General features: G+C 40.8%; 1 protein-coding gene across 1 annotated transcript in view; it reads left to right on the plus strand.

Moving 5' to 3' along the window:
* ITPR1 (inositol 1,4,5-trisphosphate receptor type 1) overlaps window positions 1-12,116 on the plus strand; it is a 471,939-nt gene that overhangs the window by 89,097 nt on the left and 370,726 nt on the right. The gene's annotated exons all lie outside the window — the stretch shown is intronic.

Genomic DNA, 12,116 nt, shown 5'->3' on the forward strand with positions numbered 1-12,116 from the left:
AGCCACTCCTCGGAAGGAAGGTTGGGCAATCCTACTTCCGTAGTGATACTGCCTCGGAAACCCAAGGAGGGGTCGCTATGAGTCGGGGCTGACTCCACGGCACATAACAACAACAACAACAACAAAGTGTTTAAAAGTCAGCAGCAGGTACATGGCTAATCAAAACTGTAGGAATGGATGAGATAGCATGGGAAAAATAAATGGAAAGCTAGAAATACTTGGAACACCTATATAGCACTTAGGGTACACATAAGGAGAGGAGACAACAAAGGGGCAGGTGCAGTGGGGGATATAGCAGAAAATCTGAGAGAGGATTACATTCGGAGAGCGAAGTAGGACAAGAGGTTCAACAATGGAACAGTCAGCACTGTCAGCACCCCCAAGTAATCAAATATGTTGTGGCTGGAAGACCTCCTGTTGAATCTGGTGTGGCCCCTGGGAATCTATGCCAATATCATTGCTGTTGGGTAGGCTTAGGGAGCTAGAATGCAAGGATCTGAGAAGAGGTGGAAGTGAAAAAGTGCATTCTTTTGACAAAATTGGGCCATGAAGGCCATGGGTGTTACTATAGTTTAATGATGAAAGTTTTTGGTGCTAATGACGTTTTAGAGACAAAAACAAGAAAACTCTGATGTGAAATGAGATGTAGCAAAAGCTTTTGTACTCTAGAGCTAAAATCCTTGAAACTTTAATCAGAATCTGCACAAGCTTTCATCTTTTTCTATTTTAATTTCTTTTCTGTTCTTCTACTCCTCTTCCATTCGACAGATCTTTACTGAACACCTATTATGTGCCAGGTCCTAGGAGATACCAGGCTGGGTTAAGACATCATTGGATGTGTTCACAAGACCTGAGGGGGTGTAGTGTATAAAGAGCTAATGACAATATTGCATGTTTGGTAATAGACCTGTTGTCGGATGCTGTCAAGTCAATTCTGATGCTGAGCGACCTCATGTTATAGAGTAGAACTGCCCCATAGGATTTTCTAGGCTGTCGTCTTTATGGTATCAGATTGGCAAGTTTTTCTCCCATGGAGAACTATTTTAAACTGCCAGCCTTTTGGTTAGTTTTGAGTGCTTAATCATTGTGCCACCAGAGCTTTTTGGTAAAAGAATAGCAATGTGTATAGAGAGCTGTGTGTGCTGAGGAGGGGAGTGGGTCTTGGGCCAAGAAAGGTGGAGGATTTCAAATTGAGAGAGGTCATACAATGAGGGTAAATATTGATCAGATGGAATAGGCACTCCAGCAAAGGGAACAGAGCTTGCAGAATCAAAGACAAATGAAAAACCATAGCTTGATGGAAGAATGGGTAGAGTTGCATGGCTGAAGAGGAGGAAGGTGCCTGGATGCAGGGTAGCAGTGGTTCTAAATGAGGCTAGAAATGTTGATGAGGGCTAGACAAAGCCAGTTCTTCCATGTTTTCCTCAATGCATATGGACTTCGTCCTATAGAATCTGGAGATCCTACAAAAGTGTTTAAGCATGGAAGTGATTTGGCTTTTTTGTTGTTGTTGTTTAAAGGAAGTTAATTAAGCATGGAAGCATTTGGATTTTTTTTTTTTTTAAAGGAAGTTAATCTGGTGATAGTGTGTGGAAGATAGTTTTCCTTGTATTTAGTCATTCATGTAAAATTAAAAAATTGATTTTAAATATTTTATTCAGTTTCTAAGGAGCTCTGATGGTATAGTGCCAAAGGCATTTGACTACTAACTAGAAGATTGATGGTTCAAACCTACCAGCCACTTCATGGAAGGAAGATGGGGCAGCCTACTTCCATAAAGGTTTACCACCTCAGAAATCCAATGGGGGTTCCTATGAGTTGGAATCAACTCAATGGCAGAGGGTTTGGTTTTATTTAATTTCTGACATTATAACAGTTCATAGGAGCTCTGGTGGCATAGTGGTTAAAGCATTTACCTCCTAACCAAAAGGTCAGAGATTTCAACACACCAGCTGCTCTGCAGGAGAAAGATAAAGCATTCTGTTTCCATAAAGATTTATAGCCTTGGGAACCCTGTGGGGCAGTTCTAGTCTGCCCTCTAGGGTCACTATGAGTTGGAATCAACTTCATGGCAGTGGTTTTTTCTTTTTTTCTTTATAGTCTATATATAGTTCTGAGAGCAGTGGTGGTTCAGTGGTAGAATTTCCTCTTTCCATGCAGAAAACCAAGGTTCAATTCCCAACCAATGCATCTTATGCCAGCTACCACCAAACTGTGATGCTCAGCTCATTTCAGTGGAGCTTCCAGACTAAGGCAGGCTAGGAAGAAAGGTCTGGTGATCTACTTCTGAAAATCACCCAATGTAAGCTCTGGATCACAGTGGTCCAATCTCAAATTGTTATGGATTGAATTGGGTCCCTATAAATATATTTTGTAAATCTTAACTCCTATACCTTTGGTTAAAACCCACTGCCATCAAGTCGATTCTGACTCATAGTGACCCTGGTTGGGTTTCCTAGGCAGTAACCTTTATGGAAGTAGATTGCCCCATCTTCCTTCCACAGTGTGGCTGATGGCTTTGAACCACCAACCTTCTGGTTAGCAGTCAAATGCCTTAGGCACTGTGCCACCTGTGGTTGAGGAGCTCTGGTGGTGCAGTGCCAAAGGCATTTTGCTGCTAACCAGAAGGTTGGTGGTTCAAACCCACCAGCCTCTCCAAGGAAGGAAGACAAGGCAATCTACTTCCATAAAGATTTATTGCCTTGGAAACCCAGTAGGGGTCACTATGAGTCAAAATCACCTCCATGACAGTGGATTTATGCCTGTGGTTATAATTCCAATTGGGAGTGAGTTTTCTTTCTTATGTTAATGAGGCAATGTTAGTGTAGAGTGTGTCTTGAGTCAATCTCTCTCTCTCTTTTTTTTTTTTTAATTTTTATTGTGATTTGGGTGAAAGTTTACAGAGCAAATTGACTTTCCATATAGCAGCTCACATATACTTTGTCTCATGATATTGACTGCAGTTTCCCATAGTGTAACAGCTCCCCTCTCACTTCCTTCCCATAGTTACTTTTTCCCTGTGTCCTTCCCTCCCATGCACTCCTGCCCCTCGAACTGTCACCCTGTGCATACTCAGCCCTTCTATTCTCCCATGACCTATCTCTCCAAGGAATGCATCTACCTAATGTAAATATTGAGCTCATATGCCTGTCTTTTGTTTGTCTGGAAGCCACAGGAGTTGGTTCAATTCCAGACTTGAAGGACAGCTAGGGAAATAGTGTCAGGGTTCCATCAGGATCTATCAGACCAGCAAACCTGGTCCTTTTTTTTTTCATGATTTTGAGTTTTGTTCCCCATTGTTCTCCCACTCTATCCAGGATCTCCTACAGAGATCCCGCTCCTAATGGTTGACAGTGGTTGCCAGTCATCATCTAGTTCCTCTGGTTTCATAGTCATATAGACTGAGGATCACATGGTGTACCAGTCCTTTGGACTAATTATTTCTATGGGTCTTTGTTGTTGTTGTTGTTGTTGTTATGTGCCGTCGAGTCGGCCCCGACTCATAGCGACCCCTCCTTGGGTTTCCGAGGCAGTATCACTACGGAAGTAGGATTGCCCAACCTTCCTTCCGAGGAGTGGCTGGTGGGTTTGAACCGCCAGCCGTCTTTGGTTTTCTTCATTCTTCTTTGGACTGGATGAGTAAAGACTCGTCAATGCATCTAGATGGCCTCTTAAGAGGTTTTAAGATCCCAGTTGTTACTCACCAAAGAAGGATGTGGAACAATATTTTTGTGTAGTATGTTATGCCAATAGAGCTTGTTGCTCCCTGCAACGGTGGTCCTGAGCCCACAGGTCCAACTACCTCTGGGTATCTGGCTGTGGCGGCCTGTAATAAAAGGAGGTTAAGAAAGCAGAGATTGAGGAAGATAGATGCCACACCATATGAAGATCACCAAGGAGCCAAGGGATAGAAACTCCAAAGACAAGGCCCTTCCACTGGAGCTGATAGAAAGAGCAAGCCTTTCCCTAAAGCCGGCAGGCACCCTGAATCAGTAACAACATACATCTTCCAGCAGTTTAGCAATATAACATTATAACTGTACTTTGATAAATTTGTAAATAAATGCCAGTTTAGGCTTTTAGAAGTGAAATAGTTTTTATGACTACTCTTTCAATGAAAAATGAAAATTGAGTGTTAGGAAATAAAACTTGGTATGTGATTGTTGTACACTGGTGAGCTACTGTGTTGGCCTCAAGTATTATCTGAAGGATTTTAAACTCCCTTTTGAAAAAAACGCTGCCCTCTCTTTTTGCTGGTTAAGATGGATCACGGAAAGGAGTTCCAAAACATTGGCATGAATTATCCCATGTCTTTGTCTGCGTAGGAACACAGCTGTTTTATAGATGTCTTTAAAAGGGTACATAGATATTTTGATATTTGAGGCAAATAGGTCTTCCAGGTTGTCATGGGAGTTGTATAGTTTTGGAAACTAGTTTCAACCTTACACTTTGTCCAAAATGAGCTCTAGAATATCTGTGGTTTTTAAAAACCAGTTGTTGAATGCCTTCATACATATTCAGTTAACTTTTTTATGGTTATTAAAGAGCTGAAGATAATTATATTTGGGTTCAAGGAAAGGACTTCCTGTGGGAATTTAATTTTTTAAACTGTTGGCTGACCAAGGACTGGTATTTACTGATATTTTCACGTTGATGAATCTCAAGTATAACAGCTAAAGGTTATATACCTATTCATTTCCTGTCTTCTCCCAACTCACCGATTGAGCTACCCTTCAATTTGCAGCACTGTGTTGCATATTTTCACACTGAAATTATGAGACCTACTAAATAAATGTACAGTTTTGAGAGGGAATAACAAGATTTCAAACTTTATCAGAGAGAAATATGAGGTCATTACTTAGCCTTACTTTCAAACTTCTTAAGCTCCCAAACCTCATGATATTATCAAATTAAAAATACAGACTATTGAAATATTAATTTCAGCTTTTTGAGAATTTTGATACCTCTCATAAAATGCTCACTTCACAGTTTTTATAACCTATAAATAACCTTTACAAGAGCTATACTAAATTGAGTTCATTTAAAATCATTGTCTTAAGTAATGCCTTTTTGAATTTAGTGTACAGTTTGACCTAACAGTGCAAGTAGGCCATGTAACTACTCATTGAGGAAGAGTAATGTTTTTATGCTTAAAGAACAAAAGCTTGCTTTTATAAAAGAAAGAAGAGATTGCCTCTTAAACGTTTAACCATTTGTATAGCTCTGGTGGCGTAGTGCCTAAGGCATTTGACTGCTAACCAGAAGACTGGCAGTTCAAACCCTCCAGCCACTCTGTGGAAGGAAGACTGGGCAATCTACTTCTGTAGAGATACTGCCTTGGAAAGCCAAAGGGGGTCACTGAATTGGAATCAACTTGATGGCAGTGAATTTTTTTTTTTTTTTTAAATAATGCATCATGAATAGGAGAGTTTGAATATCTGATAGTTTTCTGTATTCAACAAACTAAATAACTCATTTGTGGATTTATTTATTTTTCAATAAACCTTAAATTTATATCTAATTCTACAGGAATTAGGGACACATCAACTAGATCCTGCATCATATAGATCTCCATTTTTGGCTCTGTCAACTACTTTTTGTCTGTATTTGGCCATTTTGGGGGACCATGTGTGATGGATGAAATTATATCCCCTCAAAATATGTTTTGTAAATCCTGCTATATCTCTGGTTATAAACCCATTTGGAAATAGGCGTATTGTTATGATAATAAGGTAGTATCAAAGTAGACTGTGTTTTAAGTCAATCTCTTTTGAGATATAGAAGAGCAGATTAAGCATGCAAGAAGGCACAGATGGCAGAAGATAGACGTCATGCCACATAAGATCTGCAAAGAACTAAGAATCAGGAGCTGAAAAGATACAAGGAGCTTCCCTCAGAGCCAACAGAGAAAGTCTTTCCGTAGAGCTGGCACCCTGAATTCGGACTTTTAGTTTCCTAAACTATTTGTTAAAGTCACACACTTGTGTGTTTCTGTTATGGCAGCACTAGATATCAAAGAGACCATGTTATCGTTACTTATCAGTGCTGATAACTATAATTAAGAAAAAAGATGACCAAATCCAACCAGTGTTGAATATGATGTATCATTTGTCTTCGCTACATAGTAATTACAAAACTTCAGGGACACGTAACAATAAGTGCTTATTGCTCACATGTCTGTGGTAACTGAAGTTCAACTAGGGAATACATGCTGATCTTGGGTGAACATCCCCCTGCCCTGACAGGTCTGGGATTGGCTGGCTGTTGGATGGGGTGAGATGACTGCATGACTCAGCTCTGCTCCACTTGTCTCTCGTTTTCCATAATCTCATAGCAGTGGCAGTGGCTCTAGAGAAGAAGCACCTGGTGCACAAGCCCATGAAGCCTGTGTTTGCATTGTGCCTCCTGACCAAAGCAAGTCACTCTGGACCCAGAGTCAAGGGACAGGGCAATTCACCCACCCATAGTGGATTAGCACAACCAAGTTATGTGGTACAGGGCATGGATACAGGGAGGGGTGAAGAACTGGGACCAAATGATACTATCCATCATGTAAGATTTAGAATTTTTAATGAGAACAATTGATTTCACTTCTCTATTTGCTACATGTTGTCTCTTCTCTTTAGGGTTTCGTCAGGGATTATTTGCTGGTAAAGAACAGAAACCCTGAATGGTTGACTTGAGGGTTACTATAAACCCAACGGATAACTTCACAGGCATATAAGCCTAGGAAACCAAGCATAGACATTCCTCCCTAATAGGCTGCTAGATGTTAGACACTGAGGCTATTCTCTTTGTCCACTGGCCTGTCTCTTCTCTTTTCCTCTCTGCTGCTTCTCTTTCCATCAGTTTTCCCTCTTGCTTATGACCCATTGTGGCCTCTATCCCAAATCTATGTAGCCTTTCAGCCCAAGCACCCACCATCATCTTATCTCAGACTATCTGAGTCTGTCAGTCCCAAATTCATATCCCATAATCCTGCCTTGTGAATTATGGTTATTCCTTGGTCTATTCTTAGAATCTTCCAGGGCTGAGTCCTCAGACTTGAGCTCTTCCTTCACTCACTCACTGATTGATCTTGTTTAGTCTCTTGGCTTCAGTGCTATCTAGATGCTGATGATGTGTAAGTTTTCATCTCTAGCCTACACTTCTCCCTTGAACTCCTGGTTTACATATCCTATGGCCTATTCCACATTGCCACTTGGATATATCTCATACACATCTCAAACTTACACTCCAAATGGACCACTTGTTCTCCCTTATAACCCTCCAACATCCTCAGTCTTGTCTTTTCTCAATAAATGGCAATTTCAGTGTTCTAGTTGTTGAAACCAAAAGCCTTGGCATCTTTTTTGACTTCTCCTTTTCTCTTATTCTCTAATCCATCTGTAAATCTTCTGGGCGTATGTTCAAAATATATCCCATATGTAACTGGTTCTCATCTTGTCCATCACTATCGCTCTTTTATTGGCCACCTTGGCTCTTGTGTGGACTTGCTGATCTCTGTATTTTTACCCTTGCCCCTTGTAGCTTGTTCTCCACAGAGAAACCAGAGGCATATTTTAAAACATAAGCTGGATCTCGTCATTTCTCTGTCCAGAACCTTCTAGTGGCTTCCATCACAATGAAGATGAAAATTTAAAGCCCTCCCCTTGGTTTATAAGCCCCTATAGCTTCTCATCCCTTTGCTCACTCTGCTTCAGGCTCCCTTGTGGTACAGTGGCTAAGGCAGTGAGTTTCAAGGACTGGCAATTCAGGCCCACCAGTTACCTTACGTGAGAAAGATGGGGCAGTCATAAAAATTTATAGCCTTGGAAACTCTATGGGTTATGATGTGGTAAACACATTAAGATTGTTCCTGCCTCAGGGCCTTTGCACTTGATGTACCTTCAACCTGGATGGCTTTATTCACAAACATTTGCTTGATTTACTCTTTGTCTTAATTTGGGTCTCTGCCCTACTGTGACCTTTTCAGGAGACCTTCCCAGTTCACCTTGTTGTAACACTCACTATCAAGTATCTCTATTCCTTAAACTTGCTTTCCTTTTCTTTGGGCACTTACCACCACCTGACATGATATTGTATTTATCTTTGACTTTGTTACTGACTTTCTTCCCCAAAAGAACGTAAGTACCATGAGCACAGGGATTCTATTTCAGCATCTGGAGGAGTTGCTGGAACATAGAAAGTGCTCACTGAATAATGTTGAAAGAATAAATTAAAGAATACTTTGTGCTCTTGTATCTAAACAGCTTTGACTGTGGTGGCAGAGATACTTGGTGTACACATGGTATCCTAGGTGGGAGTGACTCTGAAGGAAAGCACCAATAATGTGTCTGCCACCTCCAGCTGATTTCTCCAACTTAGTTGTTACTCATGAAATTTGAGTGGGAAAGTACAGATGTCTCATCCAATCTATTATTGGAAAAAAAAAAAAAAGAATAATTCAAGTATTGATGGGAATTGTTTGCCTCTGTCCATTTGGCCTTAGGTCACCCTTCTTAACTTGAGTCTTGGCTGTTCCTTATTACCTGCAATCACATTTCCTATTGTAAAGAGAAGGCAATACCTCATTTGCACAATGAATGCTGGAAATGGGCTTTAAAGCATCTTAAAGCAAAGCCAGAAATTCCTCCTGCAGGGGAGATAGTAGTTTGACAAGTCTGTGAATTATATAATGGAATCTCCTTTTACCATCCTTCTAAAAAATACCAAAATATCAGAAACAATGGGCTTTTCTTCCCAGTTTGGGATATTCCTGGCATCTTCCTACCTGCCTTCTTGTGCTTTGAGGGCTCTGGTATTAGAATTATGTATAATAGCTTTGTTTTCCCCCAGCTGGATTTGTGATGAAGTTATTCTGATGGAAACATTCAGTTAATTTTAAAGGATCTGCACACACTTGCTGAACAGAGTACTTCTCCCTTAAATGGTCTTCCATGCTGTGGATGCATGGCTTCTGATGCATTTGTCACTGATAATGTCACAGGATTGGAACATCATCTCTCCCTGTTTACACTTCTTCATAGCCTTAAGGCATCTATTTTGGTCTTACTAATTAATCTATGCTCCATAGAGTTCTACTATGACACGCATGGGTCATCATGAGTCAGAATCAACTTGATGGCAACCAGTTTGTAGTTTGGTAGAAACAGTGATACTTAAAACAGACAATGGTCTGTAGACTCCTGGGGTCTTTGAATTGGCAACCAGGGGTCTATCAATTGCAAGAGATTCAAAGATGAGTACAGGCACAGTCCCAGGGGACTTCAAGAGTGCTAGTGATGTTGGTGCAATGGTTAAAGCATTTGGCTGCTACCCAGAAGGTCAGTGGTTCGAACTAACCAGCTCCTCCTTGAGAGAAAGATGTGCCACTTTGCTTCTGTAAAGATTTACAGCCTTGGAAACCATAAGGGGGCAGTTCTGCTCTATCCTATTGGGTCATTATGAGTTGGTTTGATTTGATGGCAGTGGGTTTCGTTTGGTTTAATGATGTTAAGTTTCTTGTTCTAGGTGCTACTTACAAGAATGTGCTTTTTTGTGAAAATTCATATTCTGTATATGTGATTGGTATACTTTTTTTTGTATGTATTTATACTTCAGTGAATAAGTTTCTTAAAGAAATAAACCAATGAAATTAGAAATACCATTTGACCCAGCATTTCCACTACTAGATATATATCCTAAAGAAGTGAGAGCCAGACATGAATACATATATGCACACCCATGTTCATCGCAGCACTATTTACAGTAGCCAAAAGATGGAAACAACCTAGCTACCATCAACAGAAGATTGGATAACCAAACTATGGTACATACACACAGTGGAATACTATGCAACCCTAAAGAATAACGTAGAATCAGCAAAACACCGTATAACATAGATGAACTTGGAGGACATTATGCTAAGTGAAATAAACCAATCACAGAAGGACAAATACTATATTGGTCTGCTATTGTGAAAGTTCAAGGAAAGATTTATATATGGAATGAAACTTTCTTTGTTGATTACCAGGAATGGGAGGGGAAAGGAAAGAAGACATTGCTAGATAGGTAGAGACAAGGATTGATTTGAGTGAAGGGAAAGGCGGTGCACCAAATGTGAGTGATCAATACAGTAGCACTGATAAAGAGGAAGACATAGAGAGGTAAATGGGGAGATACAGACAACAAAGATGAACCCTTTTGCACATACAGTACAGCGTTGTCATTGATGGCAAACATTGCTCTAGGGTGGATAGATGAGTGGACAGGCTGGACATGATCAGGTATGTCTGTGCAGGGGGGAGTATGCCCATGACAATGTATAGGGTTGGCAGACAATGTTTCTACAAGCATATTTGTATATGCTATAAGAATGTACAGGTATATAGTAGAGCTGACAAGGAACAAGGTTGTGGTGACTTCTTGGCTACAGCTAGCTACCCAGAGGGAGGGAGAAATTGGACCATGGTCACAGGGCACATCAAAATCAATTGGCATAACATACTGCACAAAAATATTGTCCACATCCTACTTTGGTGAGTAGTGACTGGGATCTTAAAGCTTTCAAGTGGCTATCTAGATGCAGTGATGGATCTTTCCTTGTCTAGAGCAAAGAAGAATGAAGAAAACCAAAGGTGCATGGAAACAATTACTCTGAGGGACTGGTACACCAGGTGATCCTCAGACTGTGTGACTATGAAAGCAGAAGAACTAGATGGTGCCCAGCTACCACTGTTAGCTTCAGAGAGGATCTATTTAGGAGATCCTGGACAGAATGGAAGGACAATATGGAACAAAACTCAAAATCATTAAAAAAAAAAAAAGGGACCAGTTTTGCTGATCTGATAGAGCCTCGTGGAATCCCTGAGACTATGGCCCTTACCTCCCTGTCAGGTCTGGAATTGAACCCACTCCTGTGGCTTCCAGCCAAACAAAAGACAGGCATATGAACTGAACATTGACATTAGGTTGATACACTCCTTGGAGAGATCAATCATGGGGGAATAGAAGGGCTTTATATGCACAGGGAGACAGTTGGGGTGGGGCACATGGGAGGGAAGGACACAGGGAAGAGGTAACTATGGGAAGGAAGTGGGAAGAGAGCTGTTATATTGTGGGGAATTACAGTCAAGTCACGAGAGAAAATGTGTATGAACTGCTGTATGGAAAATGAATTTGCACCCAAAACACAATAAAAATTTTGAAAAAGAAAGAAACCAACCATAGTTCCCAACTGCAAGAAGATCTCTTTTTGGTGAGGATGCTCAAATAGAAGATCACATACTCAAGAGTTTAGTGCTGAAATTAAGGAAAGCACATAAGAGCATAAATAAGTGGGCCAACTCTACTTTTTTAGAGAGGATAGAAGAAAATAAGAGAGATGGTTTAAGTGGGGGTTTTTCACCTTTTCCTGACTTCCTCCATAAACAGTTGTTGTTGTTAGTATTAGCTTATGTCTAGTCAGTGCCTGACTCTTAGTAACCCCAAGCACAATGGAATGAAACATTGCCCAGTCCTATGCCATCCCCCTGATCTATTGTGATTCAGACCGTTGTGATCCATAGCGTTTTCATTGGTTGATGTACAGAGCTAGATCACCAGGCCTTTCTTTCTGGTCCATCTTGGTCTGGAAGCTCCACTGAAATGTGTTTAACATCATGGTAACATGCAAGCCTCCACCTGCAGATGGGTGGTGGCTGTGCTTGAAGTGCATTGGCCAGGGATTGAACTCAGGTCTCCTGTATGGAAGGTGAGTGTTCTATCACTGAATGACCACTGCTTTCATCCATAAATCATAAGGATCTTTATAGAAGTAGCCAGAGTAAGTAGGTTAAGACTCTGATCTTGTGGTAGCATGCTTGGATGTTAATTGTACAAAAAAAGTTTAAAAAACCCGCAAAAACCATACACACACACACACACATACGTGTATATATACATATATACATATATATGTTGTTGTTGTTGTTGTTATTTGCCGTCGAGTTGGCCCTGACTCATAGCGACCCCACCTTGGGTTTCCGAGGCAGTATCGCTACGGAAGTAGGATTGCCCAACCTTCCTTCTGAGGAGTGGCTGGTGGGTTTGAACCGCCAGCCTTCTGGTTAGCAGTCAAGTGCCTTAGGCACTAT

The sequence above is a fragment of the Orycteropus afer genome, unplaced genomic scaffold (genome assembly GCF_000298275.1).
Source record: "Orycteropus afer afer isolate SDZICR_OR568_19922 unplaced genomic scaffold, OryAfe1.0 scaffold00429, whole genome shotgun sequence".
Classification (NCBI taxonomy): domain Eukaryota; kingdom Metazoa; phylum Chordata; class Mammalia; order Tubulidentata; family Orycteropodidae; genus Orycteropus; species Orycteropus afer.